The sequence below is a fragment of the Solanum lycopersicum genome, chromosome 4, assembly GCF_036512215.1.
Source record: "Solanum lycopersicum chromosome 4, SLM_r2.1".
In the NCBI taxonomy this organism is placed as follows: domain Eukaryota; kingdom Viridiplantae; phylum Streptophyta; class Magnoliopsida; order Solanales; family Solanaceae; genus Solanum; species Solanum lycopersicum.
Genome location: NC_090803.1, coordinates 13,916,010 through 13,942,076, shown reverse-complemented (window position 1 = coordinate 13,942,076; position 26,067 = coordinate 13,916,010). Strand labels below are relative to the sequence as shown.

The following is a 26,067-nucleotide window of genomic DNA, read 5'->3' as shown; positions in this document are numbered from 1 at the left end:
AATCTCCTTGTTTGGTGTGTTAATTATTTAGAATACCTTTGTTAATTATCCATTAATTTTAAGAAGGGGGCGTGACCAGTAGCTTAGGAAGTTTGTTTTAGTTATTGAATGTGCTAAGTATGAACGGAAACCATAATCGGATTATTAGTGGTGTCGTGTTGGTGCTTGGGCTGTTTTGATTAAAGGAAACTGCGGGAAAATTCTGTTTTGGCATTATGTATATGTTAAATGTTATTATCAGTATATACTCCAAAGGATGAATACGATAAGGTAGACGTGTTGTGAAATATAAAACGAGTTATCGCTCGGTGTGTCGTTGCTTCGCTGCTATGGTTGCCGAGATAGAACTGTTTTGGGGAGGGGGCTGTTTAATATGATTTGTTGGGTTATAAGTGTTATCGGTATTGCTGTGGATAATTTGGGTTGTTTTCGGTTTGGGACGAAGTAAGGAAAATAGGGTAAGTGCTGCCGAATTTTCGTTAGATTATTAGCTAGCTTACAAGAAAGTAAAGCGCGATGTTTATCTAATTGTGGCACGATTGTTGGTTGTTATAGATTAATAGCTTGAGTAGTAAATATTGGACGTGCGGCTGGATTATACGGTATGTAACGCTGTCCCGTCTTTCTTTGTTTGGCATGCCTTTTAAAAATAAGCGAATAACGGGCAGATTTGATACTTACCTTTAGAGCGTCTAGGTGACGTATGTTCTTGCTCCCCCAATTATTCCTCTATATATCGTTTATGTCTAAGGCTTTGATGATCTCTCATATCTATGGTAGTGCTTCTTAGTGTCATTGAGATTTTACGTTTCCATATCGTATTAAAGGTTCATGATCTTGATAAAACATTAATCTTTGGTAATACTCCTTGCTGGTTCACGTTGATTGTTCTATTGAGTTATAAGAAATGATTTTAATTGCATATGGTTGCTCATAATATTCTGCTCGTGCATAGAGTTATTTATCATTTCACCAAGTCCCGGGCCAGGTAATGTTCGCAGTTTCTTGCATATGTCACCGAGTTCCTCACTAGAGGGTCGGGTATGTATATTATATATATGATTGGTGATGAGGATGGTTATGATGATGATGATGACGGAGATGACGTGATGATTATTTTGCCGAGCCCCTTACTAGGGAAGCTGGGCACCTTATATGTTAAATATATGCATGATTTTCACTTAAAAGGGTATATGTGTAGCAATATTTTTTTTCGACTTGCCATATTGGAATCCTGTCAGTTTGTATGTGGGTGTCCAAAACGGGCACTAGTCACGGCCCATCGGGTTGGGTCGTGACAGAACCTCTTTGGGAAGAAGTCCTAAAGGTTAAAGCAATCCCATAATTTGTTGATTGGTGAAGTTTGATGGAGAAACTTTACCTTTTGCATCCCTACAGCCCACATCTAGCTTGGTACTGAACGATGTTTCTTTGGGAGAGAGAAAGATGAGCTATTTGGGTTTGGGTATTATGAGGGATTAAATTAAGTAATTATAAAATCAAGGCATTGGGGCTCGATCTTGGGTCCCCAAGTCGTCTGGATCAAACCATAATAAAATTTTTTTTAGTGTTGTCCAAGGTTTTGAAATCGGGTTCCCTTCCCAAATTGCATATTGATACATAAGTCATACGTGAATAAAAATGTTCAAAATTAATGTTGTGGTCACAGGTATGTGATACGCAAAAACTTACTACTCAAATAAGAAGTAAAGCGGTCGTATCAAGTAAAGAACCCAACTAATGAGGTTGGGATCGTTCCAATGAGGAAAATATTTCAGACTTAACTTTATTCTATTATTACTATTATGTAGTCAATTATTTTCCCAAAAAACAAAAGACAATAAAGGGGGATTTTTATATCTAAATTAATGAAAATAATTAACTAAATTAAAATAAACAGCTAACAGATAAATCTTGGAGCTTAATGAATTAATAAAAGTAACTAGGGCTTAAGTGTTCCCCACATGTTCCTAACTTAATAATCCTAACTATAACAACTCTTTCAAAATATCTTTCATGTAAACTGATAGGTTATGTATCTTTAACTCCTTGGTCTTGCATCTAGAAAATTTCACTTTGCACCTTGGTCCGGCTACGTGTGTTGCTATACTAACCTTTACCTTTACCTCATATTAAGCATTGTATTTGACATTTGACTATGTTATTACCTCGCACCAATCGACACTAGCCTATTAGATAGTGTACACTAAATCTATGTTGATAATTGTTTTCATATAATCTACCTCCTTGGTCCGGCAAGTAGCGTTCAGACGAGTTCAAATGTTGGCCATCCGTTAAAAAGACTTCTAAACGAAAAATTATTAATATATGCAAGACACTATTCTAGAATTGCTATTTTGGTTAGATTTTACCTTTTTATTAACCCATTATTCCCACAACCCTAGTTATGGACTTTAATTACCCATAGTCATAATCACACTATTCATATATTTAATATAAGAATTCATGCACTTACTTTAATAATAAAGAATAAAATCAAGAAATTTACTTGATTAATCAATAGAAGAATCAACAATTAATTCCAGAATAAGTGTAACAATAACTGAAATTAATCCTTCAATACTTGAACAAAAAAACTAAAACATATCCAAAAGTCTAACTTTTGAAAAGTCTAACCCAAAAATGAGGTTTTATGAACTATTTATAATAAAAACAAAATCCTAATAAAAGAAGGATTCTAATTACTGAAAATCTGTCAAAATGCATATGGGTCGACGGACCGTCGTAGTCACGACTAGCCGTCATGGCCTCCGTCATCCCATACTTCACAAATTTTTCTTCTACTATCTTCATTACCCTCAATGGACAGTTATGATGGACCGTTCCAAGCACAACGTTCCGTCGAGGTCTCCGTTCCATAATATTTAACTTGTTGCAATTTGGGTACTGGACTACTCTATGATCATCACGACGAACCACCAGGACGAACTGTCGGGCCTATGACTGTCCGTAATCCCACACTAGGTCAGACTTCCCCATCTTCCTTCAACAACTTCACTATGATGCCACCTATGGACCGTCACAAGCTCGACGGACCGTTGTGGGTTTCGTAGGTGGTCTCTTCTGCATTTCTCTCTCAAAAACTTTGTTCATCTTTGGATAGATTACCTGCAAATAATGAGAAGCTTACATAAAAATCAATACCAAAAAGCTTTTGGACAAATACTAAACTTAATGAAAAAGCATTACAAATACCGTGAAACCATGGGTACATCAACACCCTCAATTTAAAATCGTTCTTTGTCCTCAAGCGACACACTATGACTCACTACAAATATTTGTGCAAGAGTATCTATATTTTATATTTCTCAATCATTTGGCTATGAATCCCGATCATTCTCATCATGTTTATGAATGTTATTACTATTAGGTTTGAATTATGTGGAATCAGACCATGACATAGACTCACCATGCACTGACACCTATGCTCTTCAATTTCTTACCGAGGTTCTAATATTTCCGGTATTGTAACTAGTATCCTCACTACAAAACATCATCCTCATTTTTCACACAATGATTTCAGTTTGAGTATAAGGATTATTTTTCAACACTCACTCTCAGAAAAAATTCACAACTCATTCATATATATTGCCATAAGCTTGTCCTTATTTTCACTGCTTTAAGTTTGCCATACAACTCTTAGGACCACAATAGGACTTTCTTAGCTTCTATCATAGGCTCAGGGTTAGGTAGGGTATATTAAGGTATACTTTAGTGACTTTTTTCCCTCCTTGACATATCGGTTAAGCGTCCTACCTTTTTATCATTTTATTCCGCCCTTTTTCTCATATTCTTTCACCTTGCTATTTTCCCTTTTTTCTTCATTTGTGTAAGTGAATCTTTTCTTTTGTTGCTTGAATTTATTAAATTTTTTTATTTCACTTTTCTTTCAACTGGTTCTTGAGTCACTTTACTTTTTTTCTTTCTATATCTTTGTTCTTTCAACCCCACTTTCCAGAGCATTCTTCATAATAGTCACCCTTAACTCATGGCTTTGTCACGAGTCAAAGTACATAATACCCAAAGTTGGGGCAGGGCCACGAAAAGGTTATTTTATTGCATTAGCCACCCTCAACTTATGCTTTTGGCATAAGATGAGGTCAACATGTCCAAGGAGGGACCAGGGCCAACACATTATTCTCTGAAAAGATGAGTTGGGTTGAAATAAAAAGGTCTAATTTAAGCTCAAATCATTTGGATCAAAGAGGGATTAATTTCATTTTTTTTATTTTTAGGCTAAAAATTGGCTATATTGAACAAGGTCCTATGATCCTTTCATAATTGTCTATTACATATAACTTTTATCAGGACTAACAAGGCAAGTTCTAGCTCAGTACAAATAGTGGACTATTCAAATTTTCCTCACACTCACTTTACATCTCATTACTCTACCAGATTATCAGACACCTAGTTTGAGTCTTAGACTTAGGGCCATGTAGTTGTGTATCTCTATATCATGCTTAGAGCAACATATTTATCAATTACTGTGCCTGGCAATGCATCATTTTTATTACATCAGGATATCATTTTTGTTTTAGCCATCATGCGTCAGTGTTATACTATGTGCACAAGATATAGACATGTCACTTCAACAATAAAAATAACCAGCCTCTTGGGGAAAAAACACAGACAAGAAAACCCCAAAAGAGATCGTGAATTCGGCTTCTCAGACTTCACCCTAGCACTCACTTTCCATTTACCCCACCCCCAACAAAAATATATGCAATTGTCCCCAATGCATAAAAAACTAAAATACGAGAGTGGTAGGTGAAGAAAACATGGGGAGCAAAGTGCTGGTGATCAGCAAGTTGGTGGTTCCGGTTCCCCGTAACCCATGACATATGTAGTCTGGACATACTTAGTTGTGTCCTCATCTACAACAACACTATCAGTAGTGCCTCCCGCTGACTCAACATTTCTTGAGCTAGATGCCCCAGCAGCTGACTCTACAACCCTAATCCTACGTGCCCCCTCATCATCAATCGAGGCTCTTCTCACATCCTCCATCTCACGGTGCTCTTTCTTCCTTGCCATAGCCTCATCCTCCTCACGACCCCTGTGCCTCTTGGCATACTCTCGAGGGGGAGATGGTGTAATCTCAGAAGTGCAGAGTAACGCAGCAAACACTATGTCCTAAGCATTCTCTGCAGATGGGGCCTCAAACTCAGGCACCCTAGCCTTAAGGATCAAATAAATATTTGCTCACAGACTCCCAACCGCAGCTTAAAGGGTCGACACATCCATCGGAGTGGCTTGCCGGTCTAGCACCCGCAACTCAAAAGCGTCCAAGTGCTGATGAACCTAAGCAATCTTCCGCTCTGTGTGCTGTGCCATTTTACGCTCCATGCGCTCCTCCGCCTCAGCAGTAGACCTCTGCATCCAACGCTGGATGTGATGCAAAAGTGTAACTATCTGAGCCTCTAGTTTCTTGACCCTATCAAGCGGGACAAGAGCGGGGAAGGGGGCTGAGCGAGAGGAGCTAGGGGCAATGCTACTACCTGAAATAGACTCGACAGGGGTAGTGTCAGTGGTTTCAGAAGCAGCCTGCATAGCCGTTCAAGCATGCGCTATAGTGTCATCCAAATTCTTAGCAAGTGGAGGCACCTTTGGACGGGGCCCTCTGCGTGGAGCAAACTCATTGGCCTCATACCTGATGAAGCCGATATCAATAGTGCCCAACAGAGTCTTGAGCCGATCAATGTGCCATATGGGCACACCTGCGGACCTGCATAAGGAAAATATCATGCACGGAAAAGGGTAATTAGTGGTGACCTTGAAAGCCCTCTAGTGCATGACCACCTGTAGAAGCCATGTGAAGTCCACCTCAAACCCGGCTATCATCGCCGCCCTAAGAACTGCACGATCTCATATAAATATAGTATCAGCAGCCGTGGGGGGAAGGCAGTGACATACAATCAACCATAAATTCATAGTCGTGATGGTAAAGTTAGCCTTCCTGATGGATCCCTTTGGCTCCGTTACCCAATCTGCACCCTCTCCATCAATAGATAAGTGCATGACAATCCAGCTCTTGGTGGCCTCTATTAGCGATGACTCACACAAGAATTGGCCATGTTTAATAATTTGCCACCGGTAGTCGAACTCGACAGTGAGAGGGGTCCTGTTGGCATCAACATCCTACCCGTACAGATATCGGGAAGATAGCTGGTAGGGAAATGTCGACCTGTATGCCACGTAATCTAACATGCTCAAGTGGGTCCTACTTGGCGGGGGCATCCCATCTATTGACCTGTAATCGGAGAGTAGCTACGTAAGAGGCGTAAAACTCTCGGACAACCTCCTCATTGTAGCGGCCAAAAGAACGAGATGTCCACTCTAGCCAGTGTATGGTGAATAGATTGTGGATATCTCACATGGTGGGGAGACTTTCCGTAAGGACCCGCCTCTCCAGTGTAAGGGTCCGTGTCATGACACCTTCATCATTTAGAAACTTGGCATATGAATACAATTGGTATTTCCCGTTGACACACCAGCGGTTGGGCTAGTCGGAAACCAGGGCAAGAGCACCAGTCGGTGAGCATGGAGTGAATTCAGGACCGTCATCCGCATCAGACGAGGCAAATTGTGCAGCCGTGGTGGGTGCAAGGACTTCTGCGGACCCGAAGTATTCCTCTGACTACGAAACTCCTAAGGAACCATACACTCCTTCTTCTTGTGTAGCTGACCCAGAAGGTGTGTCGATCAGCGTGCGATCCTCATCAGACTGGGTGGTAGTGATTACACCGGATGCCAGCTTTTTAGGCGTAGCTCTTGTTTCAAGTGTCGGTCGTAGTGGAGTTGCAGTTCCTGGGGGTACGTACTCGGGATTATGATCATCACCCGAGCCTATAACCAGTCGGGCAGACGGGGTGAAAAACTTTGAACGCCCACGTACGTAAACTCGATCTTATTTCGGTTCCATTAGAGGTACCTATAAAGAATCAATATTAGTACTAGAAGGAGAAAACAAGACAAGCAAAAATTACACAAAATACACATAAAATCAAAGCGGTAATGACATCTATGTAGTAGTAGTGAAATACGCGGACCAAGTGATGGCTCGTCGTGAGGATGACGGACCGTCATGGGGTCCATCATGTCTTACTTCAATGACATGTATGTGGAGACCCCTGAAGGAAAAACTCTAATAGTTATGAAGGATAAGAAGGATGGGTCGTCATGAAAGTGATGGTCTTTTGTCGATGTCCATCGTGAGGCACATAGAAAAATTATACAGACCCTTAGGAGAGGGGTATCTGACCGTCATGATGATTGTGCAGGACGGACCGTTAAGGGTATGACAGTACATCATAGATGTCTGTTAAAGGACACTTGGAAAAAAATGGGGATCCTTAGGAAAAGGGTCTCTGACAACCATGACCGTTGTGCAGGACCGACCATTGTGTTAATGATGGTTCGTCATAGATGTCCGTCAGAGGATAGTTGAAAAAAATATAGAGACCCTTAGGACAAGGGTCACTGACAACCATGACGGTTGTGCAAGATGGACCATCGTGTTAATGACGGTCCGTCTTAGAGGTCCATCATAGGACGCTTAGAAAAAGATGGAAAACCTTAGAAATAGGGTCTCTTACAACCATAACAGTTGTTCTTGACGGACTGTCCAGGGTATGACAATCCATCGTAGATGTCCATCAGAGGACACTTAAAAAAATGGAGACCCTTAGGACAAAGGTCTCTGAAAACCATGACGGTTCTGGAACGATAGTCCGTCGCATGAGTCTGTTGGTGGACACTTAGAGAAAATGAATAGTGGGGTGTTGGAACAGACCCTATGACGGTTCGTCGTGGGTATGACGGTCCGTAATCAGGGTCTCGTTCAGTTATTCAGTGACAAAACTGAGGATGCCACAATCATCCCTTATGACTCAAACGGGATACTTAGTAGGAACCTACATGTTTCTAACCCAAATAACTATGTGAGAAAACCTTTCTAATAGATCATCACTTTCATAACATTGTCTTATAAAAATGATTGCCTCTTCATTCGTCATATTTCAAACTCATGCTTCACAGGATAATAAAGTTCCTTTAGACATTATCTATAGCAAACTTTACACAACAAGTTGCTTCATAAAAGAACATAACCAAGAACAATATCATTTTCATCATACTTCACATATTATGCCTTAATTGCCTCATTCATACTACATATGTAGATTCTCATTCGTATATTTCAAGTAAAGAGTGCAAGCAAAAGTGGACAGTACCACACTTCAAAATAAGAGAAGGTAAATAACCAACTTTCCATTAATTCAGGCTTTTGCCAACTAAATTCTATTCCTCAATAATAATTCATAAACTAACCCTTAGGGAACTATCTAAGTCACAATATAACCATAAAGAAACTCTAATTCTAACATCATCAAATCATGTTCATTAAACCCATTTCTTAAGTCAAAAGTTGATAAAAAGAAATTGTATAGTTTCATAGAAGTTTTAGCATTAATATTAACAACTAACATTAGAAATAATATATTTGAATCCTTTAAAACATTTTCATGTAAGATCCATACTTAGAGCCAAAGATAGAATAAGTTAGGGTTGGAAAACTCTTTTTCAAATCTATTAAAAAGGGGCTCCTTGAACGGAAGTGAGTTCAAGGAAGACGACAATACCTCACATAGAATAAAAACCATATTTTTTTTATGAAGAACTTGACCACAAACAGTCCGTTCTATCCCTCCTTGACTTCTAGCTTCCATGGAGACTTGAGAGAGAGAGTTTTAAGACAGAGGGATTTTGGGTTTTAGGAAATGAGGTCTAAAATTTGGTCTTAGGGTTCAAAATATGGTTTCTCATAATATTTTGCTCATGCATATAGTCATTTATCATTTCACCGAGTCCCGGGCCAGGTAATTTTCATGCGGAGTTTCTTGCATATGTCACCGAGTTCCTCACTAGAGGGCCGGGTATGTATATTATATATAAGATTGCTGATGAGGATGGTTATGATGATGACGACGACGGAGATGACGTGATGATTTTTTTGCCGATCCCCTTACTAGGGAAGCTGGGCACCTTATATGTTAAATATATGCATGATTTTCACTTAAAAGGGTATATATGTAGCGATATTTTGTTTCGACTTGCCATATTGGTATCCTGTCATTTTTACCTTATGCTTTACATACTCAGTACATTATCCGTACTGACCCCCCTTTCCTTAGGGGGCTGCGTTTCATGCCCGCAGGTGTAGACGCGCAGTTCAGTGATCCTCCCACCTAGGATATCTACTCTGCTGATTGGGAGAGCTCCACTGTTCCGGAGCCCAGTCGTTTTGGTGCATAACTTTTGTGTAGTCTTTTGCTCGTCTATGGGTATGGCGGGGCCCTGTCCCGTCGAGTTTCACTAATGTACTCTTAGAGGTCTGTGGACATTATGTGGGTTGTATATATATGTTTTGGATAATGGTCTGGACATGGTTTGTTTGGGATGTTCGCTTGTACAAGGGCAGCCTTGTCGGCTGCGTACATCATTGTGTATTGTGTAGTGGCAGCCTTGTCGGCATACGTATGTTATTATGCTTTGAATAGTGGCGGCCTTGTCGGCTCGCGTATGCTGTTATGGTTGAATTGTTATGACTCCTTATGAGACAGGTCCTCTTATATATATATGACGTTGGGGTTGGCTTGATTTGATTAAATTCCACATTGTCTTAGTTTCAGTTGTTCATACTTAGCAGGTTTGTATGTGGGTGTCCAAAACGGGCACTAGTCACGGCCTATTGGGTTGGGTCGTGACAAAGAGTGGTATCAGAGCGGTTCTTCCTCGGAAGTGTCTACAGACTGTGTCTAGCAGAGTCTTGTTTATCGGTGTGTTGTGCACCACATCTATAAACAGGAAGCTACAGGACATTTAGGATGTCATTCTTTCTTCTTATTCTAGATCGTGCGATAGAGCTATATTAACGGGATAATCCCTCTCTAACGAATCTGTGGGTTTTCAGCTATGCCTCCAAAGAAAGCGACAGCCGCCCAGAAGGGAAAATTGGTAGCAGAAGGTACTAGTCAGACCTGGAGAGTTACTAGGGCCCGTGCCCAGTCTATTCCTGGTATTATGCTCCAGTCGGAGAGCTCTGCTACACCCCCACCGCCAGAAGATCTTAGAGCAGCAGCAGCTCCAGTTCGGGGGACACCACCAGCCCCCGAGGCACCAACATCTGAACCTCCAGCTCCTCAGTCAGGGGCGGAGGATAGGGCCATGAGAGATGCGGTTCAATTGCTGACTAGATTAGTGGCAGATCAGGCTCGCAGGCATGGACTAGGAGTTGATCATGCAGACAGATCTGATAGCTTAAGGGTTCGTGACTTCTTAAGTTGTAATCCTCCAGAGTTCTTTGGGTCAAGGCCCCAGGATGATCCGCAAGAGTTTATTCGTCAGATGCAGCGTACATTTAGGATAATCAAGGCTTCGGAGACCGAGTCTGTTGAGTTGGCTACGTATCGTTTGCGGGATGTAGCTATTAATTGGTATGAGTCTTGGGATTTATCTAGGGGTGAGGGTGCCCCTCCAGCGGTATGGGATGAATTTGTGGAGGCTTTCCAGGGCCACTTCCTGCCTCCAGAGATGAAGCGAGCTAGAGTTGATAAATTCTTGCGTTTGAAGCAAAATGGCAGGAGCGTTCGAGAGTATAGACTCGAGTTTGATTCATTGGCTAGGCATGCGCCTACTATTGTGGCTGATATGGCAGACAGGGTACATCGTTATATGATGGGATTGGATCGTTATCTGATTGACGGTTGTATGACAGTGACTCTTCAGCCAGGTATGGACATATGCACAGGGGGTAGAGGATCGGCACCGGGGACGTCAGCCAGATAGAGATTATAATAGAGGCCAACATAAGAGGGCTAGATCAGCAGGTTATCCTGACGAGTTTCAAAACGGGCAGTCTCAGCAGCATGTTAGATTTTCTTCCCAGCCAGCACAGAGTGCACCCCCACGTTTCATGGGTAGGGGGTTCGATCGTATGGGATATTCGGAACCTGGTCAGAGCTCTAGGGTGTCAGGGTCACAGATGGGCAGGGGTTTGAGCCAGTCGAGGCCACCTTTGCCTCGGTGTTCTCGTTGTGGTAAGTCCCATCCTGGGGAATGTCGTTGGGCTACAGGTGCATGTTTTTCTTGCGGCCGTCAGGGCCATACTATGAGGGAGTGTCACCTTAGAGGTAGTGCGGGTGGTATGGCACAGCCTACAGGGTCCGTTGCTGGTTCATCTTCTTCTGTGGCTATGCGCCCTACGGGGCAGGGTATTCAGGCACCAGCAGGCCATGGTAGAGGACGTGGTGGAGCTTCCAGTTCTAGCGGTCCCTCAAACCGTATATATGCTTTGACTAATAGGCAAGATCAGGAGGCGTCACCTAATGTGATCACATGTATATTATCACTATTCTCCCGAAGTGTGTATGCATTGATAGACCCAGGTTCCACCTTATCATATATATCTCCCTTTGTTGCTAGTAGGATCGGAATAGAGTCTGAGTTGATAGAACCATTTGAGGTAGCTACACCTGTAGGAGATTTTGTCATAGCTACGTGAAGATATAGGAATTGTTCAGTAGCTATATATAGTCGTCATACCGTAGCAGATCTAATAGAGTTAAATATGATTGAGTTTGATATTATCATGGGCATGGATTGGTTGGCTGCTTGTTATGCTAATGTTGATTGCAGAGGAAGGATAGTTCGATTTCAATTTCCAGGGGAACCGATTATAGAGTGGAAGGGAAGTACAGTATCACCTAAAGGTAAGTTCATTTCATACCTCAAGGCCGGGAAGATGGTTAGAAAAGGCTATATTTACCATCTGATTCGGGTGCATGACATAAAGGCAGAGGCACCGACTCTTCAATCAGTCCCGGTAGTTAATGAATTTCCTGATGTATTCCCCGAGGAACTTCCAGGCCTTCCTCCAGAACGGGAGATAGAGTTTACTATAGATGTACTGCCAGATACCCAGCCTATATCTATACCTCCTTATAGAATGGCACCTGCTAATTTGAAAGAATTGAAAGAGCAATTGAAGGATTTTCTAGAAAAGGGCTTCATCAGGCCTAGTACGTCACCTTGGGGAGCACCAGTACTGTTTGTGAGGAAGAAGTATGGGTCGCTGCGGATGTGCATTGATTATAGGCAGTTGAACAAAGTAACAATAAAGAACAGGTATCCCCTCCCAAGGATTGCCGATCTATTTGACCAATTGCAGGGTGCAAAGTGTTTTTCAAAGATAGACTTGCGGTCAGGTTATCATCAGGTGCGGGTAAGGGAGGTAGATATTCCAAAGACAGCATTCCGGACCCGATATGGGCATTATGAGTTTAGAGTGCTGTCTTTTGGGCTGACTAATGCTCCAGCGGTGTTCATGGATTTAATGAATCGAGTATTTAAACCATTCCTTGATATGTTTGTTATTGTATTTATAGACGATATTATTGGAGCTGATGGTATTCAGGTAGACACGCAGAAGATTGAGGCAGTAAAGACTTGGCCCAGACCTACGACACCTACTGAGGTACGCAGCTTTTTGGGGTTAGCAGGATATTACAGGAGGTTCATAGAAAAGTTTGCCTCAATTTCAGTGCCTTTGACAAGGCTAACTCAAAAGGCAGCCAAGTTCTAGTGGACAGATGCTTGTGAGCGAAGCTTCTAGCTATTGAAAGACAAATTGACTACAGCTCCAGTCCTAACTCTTCCAGAGGGACCAGACGGCTATGTTATTTATTGTGATGCTTCGGGTGTTGGGCTAGGATGTGTATTGATGCAGCATGACAAAGTTATAGCCTATGCCTCCCGACAACTTAGGAAGCATGAAAAGAACTATCCTACTCACGATCTGGAGTTAGCGGTCGTGGTTCATGCCTTGAAGATATGGAGACATTATTTATATGGTGTCCATGTGGACATCTATACAGATCATAAGAGTCTCCAATATATCTTTAAACAGAAGGAGCTGAACTTACGACAGAGGCGGTGGTTAGAGTTGCTAAAGGATTATGATGTTGATATTTTATATCATCCAGGGAAAGCGAATGTTGTAGCAGATGCTCTTAGCCGTAAGTCCATGGGTAGCTTGACAGATGTACAACCAGAAGGGAGGGATATGGTTCGGGAGATTCAGCGGCTATCCAGCCTTGGAGTCCGTCTAGCTAATTCGGAAGATAGTGGAGTTTCTATTCGGGAGGTTGATGAGTCCTCAATCATAGATGAGGTAAAGAGACACCAATACAAGGACCCTATTCTGGCACAGTATAGAGATGCAGCTCTTCAAAAGGAAAAGACCCTATTTAAGGTTACACCTGATGGAGTGTTACGATATGAAGGCAGATTGTGTGTACCCGATACTGCAGGGCTACGACGGCAAGTTATGGGAGAGGCACACTCTGCCTGTTATTCTATTCACCCAGGGTCAACAAAAATGTATCATGACCTCAGATGCTTATATTGGTGGGATGGCATGAAAAAGGACATAGCAGAGTTTGTTGCTCAGTGCCCAAATTGTCAACAAGTCAAGATCGAACATCAAAAGCCTGGTGGATTATTACAGGAGATAGAGATTCCGACTTGGAAATGGGAGATGATTAATATGGACTTCATTACAGGCTTACCTCGCACTCAACGGAAGTATGACTCTATATGGGTTATTGTAGATAGGCTGACGAAATCGGCCCATTTTCTTCCAGTCAGGACTACTTATTCGGCTGAAGATTATGCGAGGTTATATGTCAGGGAGATAGTGAGACTTCATGGGGTTCCCACGTCCATTATATCAGACAGAGGAGCTCAATTTACAGCCAACTTTTGGAGATCGTTTCAGAAAGGATTGGGGACACAGGTGAACCTTAGCACAGCATTTCACCCTCAGACTGATGGGCAGGCTGAGCGTACTATTCAGACACTAGAAGATATGTTGCGGGCCTGTATTATTGACTTCAAAGGCAGCTGGGATGACCACTTTCCGCTCATTGAGTTTGCCTATAATAATAGCTACCATTCTAGTATCCAGATGGCACCGTACGAGGCCTTATATGGGAGGAAGTGCAGATCACCTATTGGTTGGTTTGATGTTGGCGAGACTAAGTTAATAGGCCTGGATATGATTCAGCAAGCTGTTGACAAGGTGAAGCTTATTCAAGAAAGATTATTAGCAGCCTAGAGTCGACAGAAGTCATATGCAGATAATCGGCGTCGAGATTTGGAGTTTCAGATAGGTGACTGGGTATTCCTGAAGGTATCACCCATGAGGGGTGTGATGAGATTCGGCAGGAAGGGGAAGCTCAGTCCGAGACACATTGGGCCTTATCAGATTGTTCGTAAGATAGGCAAGGTTGCCTATGAGTTGGATCTACCATCTGATTTGGAGGCGGTACATCCAGTCTTCCATGTATCGATGCTACGTAAATGTATTGGTCATCCTTCTAGAGTATTCCCTGTAGATGATATTCAGGTAACAGAGGAGTTGTCATATGAGGAGAAACCTGTGGCTATACTTGATCGTCAGGTTAGAAGGTTACGTACTAAGGATGTGGCTTCCGTCAAAGTGTTGTGGAAAAATAACAATAGGGAGGAGATGACTTGGGAAGCGGAAGACGAAATGAAGAATAAGTATCCTTACTTGTTCCCCGTACCTGCAGGTAATTCAATTCCTACCTTGACTATATTGATAGATAATGAGATTATGTAGCTGTGAGGCATCTGTAAGTTACAGAATGCAGGTTGATAGGTATAACTTTTAGAGAGACCTCGCTGGAATTTGATTTTGCAAGACGCTAACTTAACATTCGAGGACGAATGTTCCTAAGGGGGGAAGGATGTTATGCCTCGTATTTTTTTATACGTAGTGTGCATCGTGATCTAGAAGACGTAAAGAAATATTAGGCAAGGATGTTATTTCCAAATGTGATATTAAGTATGAGTTGACTAATGTAAGTGCCATTAACTTTAAGTGAGGGATTAATTAGTGGCTAATTTTGATTGATTTAATCCAATGAGCCCCACCACTCAAGGCAAAAATTAAAAAGGGATCAGATTGTGGGCTGGCCTTAGTGGACAGGTGTAGAGGGGGGCTGCCTCCACTTCATACTATTAAATGAGGAGGAGAAATCCACTCCATGCTATATAAAGTGGTGAAATGCATTGCTGCATATCGTCTTCTTCTTCACCACTTGTCTTAGGCAGCCATGGAAATGGAGAAACCAACCCTGCAACTCTTGGCCAGCAGCTGCAAATAATTTGGTTAGTAATCTCCTTGTTTGGTGTGTTAATTCTTTAGAATACCCTTGTTAATTATCCATTAATTTTAATAAGGGGGCGTGACCAGTAGCTTAGGAAGTTTGTTTTAGTTATTGAATGTGCTAAGTATGAATGGAAATCATAATCGGATTATTAGTGGTGTCGTGTTGGTGCTTGGGCTGTTTTGATTAAAGCAAACTGCAGGAAAATTCTGTTTTGGCATTATGTATATGTTGAATGTGATTATGAGTATATACTCCAAAGGATGAATACGATAAGGTAGATGTGTTGCGAATTATAAAACGAGTTATCGCTCGGTGTGTCGTTGCATCGCTGCTATAGTTGCCGAGACGGAACTGTTTTGGGGAGGGGGCTGTTTAATATGATTCTTTGGGTTATATGTGTTATTGGTATTGCTGTGGATAATTTGGATTGTTGCCAGATTGGGACGAAGTAAGGAAAATAGGGGAGGTGCTACCGAATTTTCGTTAGATTATTAGCTAGCTTACAAGAAAGTAAAGCACGATGTTTATCTAATTGTGGCACGATTGTTGCTTGATATAGATTAATAGCTTGAGCAGTAAATATTGGACGTGCGGCTCGATTATACGGTATGTAACGCTGTCCCTTCTTTCTTTGCTTGGCATGACTTTTAAAAATAAGCGAATAACGAACAGATTTGATACTTACCTCTAAAGCATCTAGGTGATGTATATTCTTGCTTCCATAATTATTCCTCTATATATCGACTATGTCTAAGGCTATGATGATCTCTAATATCTATGGTAATGCTTCTTAGAGTCATTGAGATTTTACGTTTCCATATCGTATTAAAGGTTCATAATCTTGATAATACATTAATCTTTGGTAATACTCCTTGCTGGTTCACGTTGATTGTTCTATTGAGTTATAAGAAATGATTTTAATTGCATATGGTTGCTCATAATATTCTGCTCGTGCATATAGTCATTTATCATTTCACCGAGTCCCGGGCCGGGTAATGTTCGTCGGAGTTTCTTGCATATGTCACCGAGTTCCTCACTAGAGGACCGGGTATGTATATTATATATATGATTGGTGATGAGGATGGTTATGATGATGATGATGACGGAGATGACGTGATGATTATTTTGCCGAGCCCCTTACTAGGGAAGCTGGGCACCTTAAATGTTAAATATATGCATGATTTTCACTTAAAAGGTATATGTGTAGCGATATTTTGTTTCGACTTGCCATATTGGTATCCTGTCATTTTTACCTTATGATTTACATACTCAGTACATTGTCCGTACTGACCCCCCTTTCCTCGGGGGGCTCCGTTTCATGCCCGCAGGTGTAGACGCGTTGTTCGGTGATCCTCCCGCCTAGGATATCTACTCTGCTGATTGGGAGAGCTCCACTGTTCCAGAGCCCAGTCGTTTTGGTACATAACTTTTGTGTAGTTTTTTGCTCGTCTATGGGTATGGCGGGGCCCTGTCCCGTCGAGTTTCACTAATGTACTCTTAGATGTCTGTGGACATTATGTGGGTTGTATATATATGTTTTGGATAATGGTCTGGACATGGTTTGTTTGGGATGTCCGCTTGTACAGGGGCAGCCTTGTCGGCTGCGTACATCATTGTGTATTGTGTAGTGGCAGCCTTGTCGGCATACGTATGTTATTATGCTTTGAATAGTGGCGGCCTTGTCGGCTCGCGTATGTTGTTATGGTTGAATGGTTATGACTCCTTATGAGACAGGTCCTCTTATATATATATATGACGTTAGGGTTGGCTTGATTTGATTAAATTCCACATTGTCTTAGTTTCAGTTGGTCATACTTAGCAGGTTTGTATGTGGGTGTCCAAAACGGGCACTAGTCACGGCCTATCGGGTTGGGTCGTGACACTTCCTTGACTTCTAGGTTCCATAGAAACTTGAGAGAGCGTTTTAAGAGAAAGGGTTTTAGATTTTAGGAAATGAGATATAAAATTAGATCATAGGCTTTGAAACACTTTAATATAACTAATAAACCCTAAAATAAACGTTGAAGGTTCATAAAAGACTTGGGGTAAATTTACCAAATACCCTAAGCGTTGGCAGGAAAATGAAGCTTTCACAGGCACAATCGACGAGTCCACACTGACGGAGAGTCTTCCCATCGACGCCCTGTTAGTGGGGATCCGTCGATGGGGAATTATTTTCTTACTGATTCAGATAGTGTAACTTTCATGGACAATCGATTCCCAAGTTCTACATGCCGTCGTTTGACCAATGGTCCGTTCTTTGTGGGCGTCATTTAGTCATTTCTTGTCAATTTCTTACAAAAAGAAGGGGTCCTCTTCTAGGGCACCTTGTGGGTCTTAGGTGGTGTTGTACCCGGACATTAAACCCTTAAATATAGTCTTCTAGGTCTTCGTAACATACCACACAAATTTTTGTTAAAACTAACACGTAAAACACACTCAAACACATCAAGATACATAAACACTTTCTATGGCACACCTTCCAAACGTCACAGACTTTTGACCTTCAAAATTAACCAAAATTCACACTTTGCCTAAGAACATAAATATAAATAATTTTAAAACAAAATTTACTCATGAAATATTCATGAAGATATAGTTCACCTTAGTATGTTTTAGGGTGTTATAGTTTTATCGATGACGCACTCAAGGATGTAGATACTATGGGGGTGACTCATAGAGTGAAAGTTGAACTAGTTGCTTACCATGTAAAAGATGTGTCTCAAGTGTTGTTTGATCAATGGAGTAATGAAATACTCCTAAGGTAAGGCTTGATAGAGTGGGAAGTGTTTCAGACACCTTTATTGATAAGTTTTTCCCCATAGAGTTGAGGGAGAAAAAGTTGGTAGAATTCACAAAACTTCGCCAAGGGGAGATGAGTGCGAATGAGTATTCTCTAAATTTCATCCAATTCTCTAAGTATGCACAAATCATGGTAGCCAACTCTAGGGCTACAATGAATAAGTTCATGATAACGGTGTCTAGTATTATTGAGAAGGAGTGTTTTACGTCAATGCACCATCATGACATGGACATGTCTAGATTCATGATGTATGATCAACAAATTGAGGAGTCTAAGATTCAGAATATGAATATATATGGTAAGAGGTATAGGTCAGATGAACCAAGTAAACATAAGTCTAAGAAGTGGTTTTATAATCAAGATTCCTCCATTGGCAACATGTATAAGATTCCCAACAAAAATTCTCAAGGAGGGAGTGGAGGTGACAATACTTTTGAGAGGTCTAGTTGTACTACACGTCGAAAGAAACACTTATGTAAGTTTCTTGTCGATATGGATGGTTCTTTTGGATGTGGAATTAAGGGTCATAGCATGAGAGTTTGCCCGGCTGTTAAGGAACAAATGAAGGAGACCAATCAAGCTCATAGCGATGTCCCAGATCCTAATGCTCCAAAAAAGAACCGTTTCTATGTGCTTCAAGATAACAAAGGAGATAATCCAGATAAAGGGCCCCATAGGTTAGTTCCTTATGGTTAATTTGCATTATATGGGTTTACCCTAAGTAGGGGAGAATGAGTTATGTAGGAGGGTGGTTGATATCCTTATCTTTTCCTTCTAATCTTACTCAAGATTGTAACCAAAATCCTTAGTAGTTTGGTTGTGTTATGGAGTCTTGCTTATTAGTATGAGTTGCATGTATCCTTATATTATGAGAACCTTTTTGTGGTATAATTTTTTGCATACTATTGATGCTATTGTGATTATATGGGAAGACTGGTAGTTAATCTACATTTCTCATGTCAATGTGCATACACTGACATATGGCTCAATTACTTCAAAGTTGTTATGTTTATGTGCCAATGTGTGATTTAAAAGTTATTACATGTTAAGAGTTATATTTAAGTGATTAGAATGTATAATAATGGAGAAGGTATTTTATCCATCAATGAAATGAAAATGATGAAGTATGTGTGCCCTTTGAATTGTGCAAATATTTCCAAATTTTCTTGTATTGCTTAAAGTACATAATGATGTGTACTTGGTGTTCCTCGTAAGATTGGTGTATTTACTATGAATGATATGTCCATGATAATATGTGTGGTAAGCTTCTATTTTTGTCCTTGGTGTCCTTGAAAATGTTTAGTTTATTGGAGGACGAATGTTGTTCTAAGTGGTGGTGATTGTAACGACCCTCAATATGAAATAGGTTTAAATATAGCTTCACATGTGTTTTGTGAGTTAATAATGTGTTGATGTAATGAATTTTACCATTTGAATTTAGTTTGTAGAGTTTGGAAGTAAAGTGTCAGGGAACAACCAAAACGTTTAATGATTAGTCATCTATGGCTTGTGTGTGATCTAGTGTGACTTTGCATGTAATGTGTTTTTTGGTGTCTAAATTTGATATCAAAGGACCCTAAGACCTAGATGGTATGCTTAGGGTTTAAAATTCTGGGTAAGACTCCCCAAGAATCACCCTAAGGGTCCTTCCGGAGACCCAACACTTCGCAAAAAATTGGCCAAATGGCGCCCCATCGTTTGGGGGCGTAGATCCACACTTAGTGATGGTAGATTATCCCCCAAGAATTTAGACTCTCACCCAAATGGCGTCCATCATGATGGTTCGTCGTTCAAACAACGCCCAATTGATGGGTTCATCATTTGGAGTATGCCAAAGTTGTCTACAATTCGGCCATGTTTGGGGTGATTTCGAAAATTCACCCCAAGTCTTCTAAAAGGTATGGACGGGTTTTAGATGTTTTTGAGTATTTTAAGTTATTTTTATACACTAATAACAACAATTAGAGTCCACTTTTCAAAATTAGAACCCTCTCCCAAGAAAAGGTCTCTGTGTTGAACTAAAGGTTGAGATACAGTTGAAAATTTTAGGTGGTTAATTAACCATCTCGTGGGATTTATTTCATATAAGGTATTGTATTCCATCCTTGATTCGTTTCTCAGTAAAGGATCCAATCCAAAGGCTTTTCGAAAATGTTTCAAAATCCTAGATTCTTCTATTTCAAATTATATGTATTGGTTCTTGCCTGAAAATGTTTTAATGGATGAAAGATGACATTATCAATGTTTGTTGATCATTTTTAAGGTAAAAAAAATCGATGAACCTTTAACGACCTAAAAGTAACCTCTTGAAGAACGGAGCACCCATAGGTTGAAACAATTGTGTACTTGACCTTTCGGAGGTCTTCTACAAGACTTTGCTATCATTCATTACATAAGTTATGAAAAGTAGTGTGGAATTAAAACTTTTCACGAATAAATTAAGAAATAAAACGTATTTCATAAAATCTAAGAATTTGATCTTGTATACACAAGTTTATTTAAATACACGATATAAATATCTTAGGTACACGACCCTTTACATTAAATGAAAAATACCTAGAAAGTCTTTACAATAGAAACTAAGAAATACGACTATGCCTCGAATATATGAGGACATGCTTATTCGTGGCAGAATATTTTCCATGCTTGTCTTCTAGTATTCAAACATGTATCCAACATTAATTATTAAGTATATAAAATTATGGGTTTAGTACAATACAATGTACTATGTATGGCATGTACAAAAACGTGTGAAAAAGAACATTTTAGTAAATTAGGCTTTCATCCAAAATAAGTAAAAAGTTTCATCATTGAAGAGTTGTAATAGTATAAGAATCATAATTTAGCAAATAAATTAGTACTCTCAAAATTTTATAAACAAAACACACTTTAGAGTAACATTAGAAAATCTTAAAGTGAACTTACAGTGAATAACATTATAATGAGCATTTTCTCAGAAGCACAATGAAGTCATTTTCTTGTGAGGTTTCACTAACAAAGTTATACTAAGACTCCCTAAGGTTAGACAAGGAAGGACCGCCCATACCCAACTTTCATGACACACAAAAGCGGTCCTTAAAACTACCTACCCTGGGCTTTTTTCATCCGGGAGAATAAATCCACACTCTTGGTCAGATATTTGAAAGACATTTACACAAGAAGTATTTCATGTAAATACCCTTTCCCAATAGGACCTATAAGTGACACTAAGTGCAATGTGAGAGTAGCATCCTATACTAATACTCCCACTTATTTCTCCTTGAGGATTCCCTTCGATTAAGCACCATACATTAGTCACTCGTAACTTCATCACATAGAACTTATTTCTAACATACTTCATTAATATTAGACCTTAAGGTATCTAAATCCATTTTCAGCACATGATAGAGCCCACCAAGACTCCCCTTTCTGACCGTCTACTTAGTGCCATTGATAGATAGCATCTCATATACCACCTATCCTAAGTAGTACATTCTTTTAGGAGACTTAGTTCATATATTTTATATAAAACACACCAAGACTCCCATTTCGCAAGGTCTATTTAGTGCAATAGATATATAGCATCCCATAACACCACCTACCCTAAGTAGTACATTCTTATAGGAGACTTCGTTATTTCATTCTGTAGTGGAGAAATCTCTTTAACCGAATTATACCATGAGAGCTAGACATGGAATCCCGATACTACCCTTATTGCATGAGGTCTCCCCCTTGCGTAGGGTGGGGTCTTTCTCTTATATTCACATGGCTTTTCTAATAGCTAAACCTATGCAGGCGATTAGTTAAAAGATAAGTAGATTGCTACTAAGTATATCGGTCTCTACTAACAAGGAGTAATCATCTCAAGAGGTACATTGGGTATAACATCTCAACTCACAATCTGCACCATCTATTATTCAAATCATCATGGTGCTAAGCATAACTTTTCGACAAAGTCTTAAACATTTATTACTAAGTTAAAGGATAACTTTTTGACATCCCATCTCAACTCACAATTGGTATCAATCCTCCAACTTACATTAGAAATCTCTTGGGAGGTAGTTAGGTTGGTACTAAACACTTTATGTCAACTCACAATTAGTGCTCACCCCAAAACTCTCATGTTTCATTCACATTCTTTAACTTCAATCGTTCATTCATTCATTCAAAGTGTGAGTGTTTGTGTTTATGTGAGCACATCTTTAATATAAATCAACTTTCCTAACATAAAAATCTAGACATGCTTACAGTCTCAATCTTTATTTCTCACATACTAGCTTGCCCAAGATATACATATACTTCATTTAGGCAAAATCTAAACAAAAAATACAATTAAAGTTTTGTAAAGCACATCAACATGAATCTCATCATTTTAACTTTAATTCACATATTAGGGCTTCAAAGCCATACTCACAATACATATCAACTATATATATCCAAATATATCATGTAAACACCGCCACGAAGATGGTGGATCATACAACTCAAGACAATTTATGATAAAAATTATGCAATATACGTTACTCACCATTTGACCAAACTTTCACTACCTACAACCAATTACTCAATTATTCATCATAATAAGTACTTTAGAACAGTAGCTAGAATATATAAACAACATAAAGAAGCCACACCTCCAAATACTACATAAACATGTTCATTTAATCCATATCTTAAACTAAAAGTTGAAAATGTGAATAAGTATGAGTTAATTAGGGTTTTGATATTCATATCATCAATTAATATTAACATAAACCTATTTGAATCATTAAAAAATTTTACATGAAGAACCATGCTTAGTATCAAAACTAAGAGAAGATAGAGTTTGAAAACCCTTTTTGAAATCTTTTAGAAATTACTCTTTGAATGAAAGAGGGTTAAAGGATTACTAACATAAAACAGTGAGAAGGATACCCACTAATTTTGATTAAGGAACACTCCTAACAAGACCTACTAATTCTTACTTGATTCCTAGCTCCAATGGTGACTTAGTTTTTCTTTAAAGTGAGAATTTGAATATTTGAAGTGAGGGGTCTTGTCTTGGTCTAGGATAAAAATAATCTAATATAACTTTAAAATCCTAAAAATATAATAATACAGTCTTAAAATAATTGGGGTGAATTTTTACAAGATACAACAAGCTAGCAGCGTGTCCCACAACTTTTGTATGACTCGATGGACCCAAGAAATGGGGTGTCGACTGAACGACGGCCGTGTTGCTGGGCGTTGTTTCGGTCTACAACTGCTGAATGAAGGGTTGATACCACTATACTATGTCCCAAATTACTACCCTGGATGATGGGGTTTCGTTGAGTCTATGGCCAGTAGAATGTGGGCGTCGATTGCAAAGCTTTTGGCAGCTTAGTTGCCAAGTCTTGGGTCCTCTTCTACGACACCTCGTGGGTCTGAGGTGGGGTCATACCCAGACGTTTAACCACTAAATATATTTGTATAGATCTTAGGAATATCTCACACCAATTTCGATTAAAACTAACACATACAACTCACTCTAACACATGAATACAAACAAGTATTTTCTAAGGAACACCTTCCAAACGTCATGGACGTTCTTGGACGTTTTACCTCCAAACGACACCAAACTTCACATACTGCATAATAAAATCATTGTAACTTATTTTAGAAAAAAATAAACTGAAGCAATATTCCTGAAGCTCTAGTTCACCTTAGTTCGTTTTAGTTGTAACATTCTTCCCCACTAAGAATAACATTCGTTCTCGAATGAACCTAATCTCTTTTAAGAACATCAATGACTTACTAGCAGAAATTTAAACACAAAATCAAGGCTTAGACATTCACTATTAGTGCTCCAAACTTACACATAACACAAATTCACAATTATAAGCACTTTGCTAAGCAACACAAGAATTTTTTAGGAGGAAACTTCCAAATTCAAGCACACACTTGATTCTTCATTTTATGGAGGAACTACCTTCTCCAAAATAAGACATTCTCATAAAAATCATTTTAGACACATTGGAACCATTATTCATGAAAATGATGTTTTTTCTCAAAACTTGATATTTTACAGTGAGTATCACTTTCAACAGTGAAACATGCATGATTTTTTTAACATTTTCTTCTTTAATAACTCTTTCAAGAAAACATGAACATATGAAAGACAAAACCATAAAAAATCATCTTATAACATACACACAACAACCATAAAGGGTTAAGACTTACCAGGACTATAAAATGAGGATTAGTTCTCCCTCCTAGCTCCCATCCCATGGGAAGGGTTCTTCTTGGGAGCATTAGGATCTAGGGGAGCTTGATTGACCACTTTTTCTTTTGCATTGATTTTGGGGCAGTCACTCATATTGTATGTTTTACTACCACATGCAAAGCAAACATCCGTTCTGGCAAGGCACTTACCCAAGTGTTGCTTACCACAAGTAGTACATTTAGGTCTCTCAAAAGTATGGCCACCACCTTGGGAATTTTTGTTGGAAACTCCAGCCTTGTTCCCCATGGATGACTCTTGGTGATAGGACCTCCTCATAGGTTTTGCTTGACTAGATTCACCAAACCTAGGCCTCTTCCCCACTTGCCTTAGCTCCCTAATTTTGGAATCCTCAATTTCTTGTGCATACACCATGAGCCTAGAGATATCCATGTCATTAAGAAGCATTTCCTTACGACATTCACAAATTCGTTCATGCTAGATCTTGGGTTTGCTACCATGGTTGAGGCATACTCATAGAGTTGGGTGAATTTAAGGTAGCACTCTTGCACACTCATTCCCCCTTGACAAAGATTCATGAACTCAACAATCTTTTTTTCCCTACACTCTAAAGAAAAGAATCTCTCTAGAAAAGCATCTTTGATCATTTCCAGATATACTGCACCATCCCTGAAAGGTCTCTACTCCCTTCATTGCTCAAACCACACTTGAGACACATCCTTGAGTTGGTAAGAGTGTAGATCCACTCTCTCACTAGGGTAACACCCAAAGCATGTACCACCTTGAATTTCCCATTTATGAAGCTTTATGGATCTTCATCCACCTTAATTCCATGGAAAGTAGGAGGGTTCATTCTCATGAAATCTCAGATTCTAGAACCGGGAGTAGTCACATTAGGTTGAGATCTATCCGCTTGGTTTCCCTGGGTGACCAAATGATTAGTGATAACTTGAGCTTGAGTCGTCATGAGTTGGGTAAAATTCAATAGGGAAGACCTCAACTCTGCATTAATCATATCACCTTAAACAAATGGAGATTCAGGAGCTTGAGGCATAGGGGGCATTTGAGGTCCTTGGGTCCTTTCAGGTTCTGGAGGGGGAACCACCTCATTCACATTCTCTAGGCCAACTATAGGGACTTGGTGAACACAAGGATGGATCATCTCATTAGCTACACCTTCCTCATCCTTCCCGGCGGTTGCTCGCCTCATATTTATGTCCTATAAACACAAAAAGAAGAGGTTGAGATAGACATATTAAACAATTCAAGTCTAAGGCACGACATTATCATAATGAAGAAAGTGAAACTTCTATCATCTTATAGTCTCTCATCCATGGATTTGTCGCGTCTACTAGACATGGCTTGTAAGACTTTACACTTTAAACTATTTCTCATAACTTTTTATCTAATACCAAGTTTGTAATAAGATGAAAGTACCCCTAGAAGAAGGGATCACCCACAGGTCAGACAATTGTGCACTTGACCTTTCGGAGGTCTTATACAAGCCTTAGCTATCATTCATTACATAATACATTAAAATTAGTATGGAATTAAAGATTTTCACGAATACATTATTAAAGAAAACATTTTTCATAAATTCTAAGGATTTGATCTCGTCAATAGAATGCAACATAAAACCACGATATAAATATCTTCGGGACAAGACCCATTACAATAAATGAAAAATACATAATAAGTTTATAGAATAGAAACTAGGAAATATGACTATGCCTCGAATATATGAGGACTTAGTCTTGAGAGAATCTTTCTCAAGCTTGTCTTCTTTTTATCGAAATTGCGTTGAACCT

At 39.7% G+C, this 26,067-nt stretch overlaps 1 protein-coding gene across 28 annotated transcripts in view; it reads left to right on the top strand.

The window, feature by feature from the left end:
• LOC138348271 (uncharacterized) overlaps positions 1-26,067 on the top strand; it is a 106,157-nt gene that overhangs the window by 7,669 nt on the left and 72,421 nt on the right. For 13 of the 28 annotated variants that reach the window (XR_011220603.1, XR_011220596.1, XR_011220594.1 and 10 more), the window contains exon 2: positions 15,835-15,881. The exons of 10 other annotated variants lie outside the window; for them this stretch is intronic. The gene's annotated coding sequence lies outside the window, so the exon portion shown is untranslated. Of the gene's footprint in view, positions 1-555; positions 603-9,235; positions 9,662-15,834; positions 15,882-16,603; positions 17,049-26,067 lie in introns of those variants that run through there. 5 more of the 28 variants (XR_011220614.1, XR_011220592.1, XM_069297086.1 and 2 more) reach the window with 3 other exon arrangements.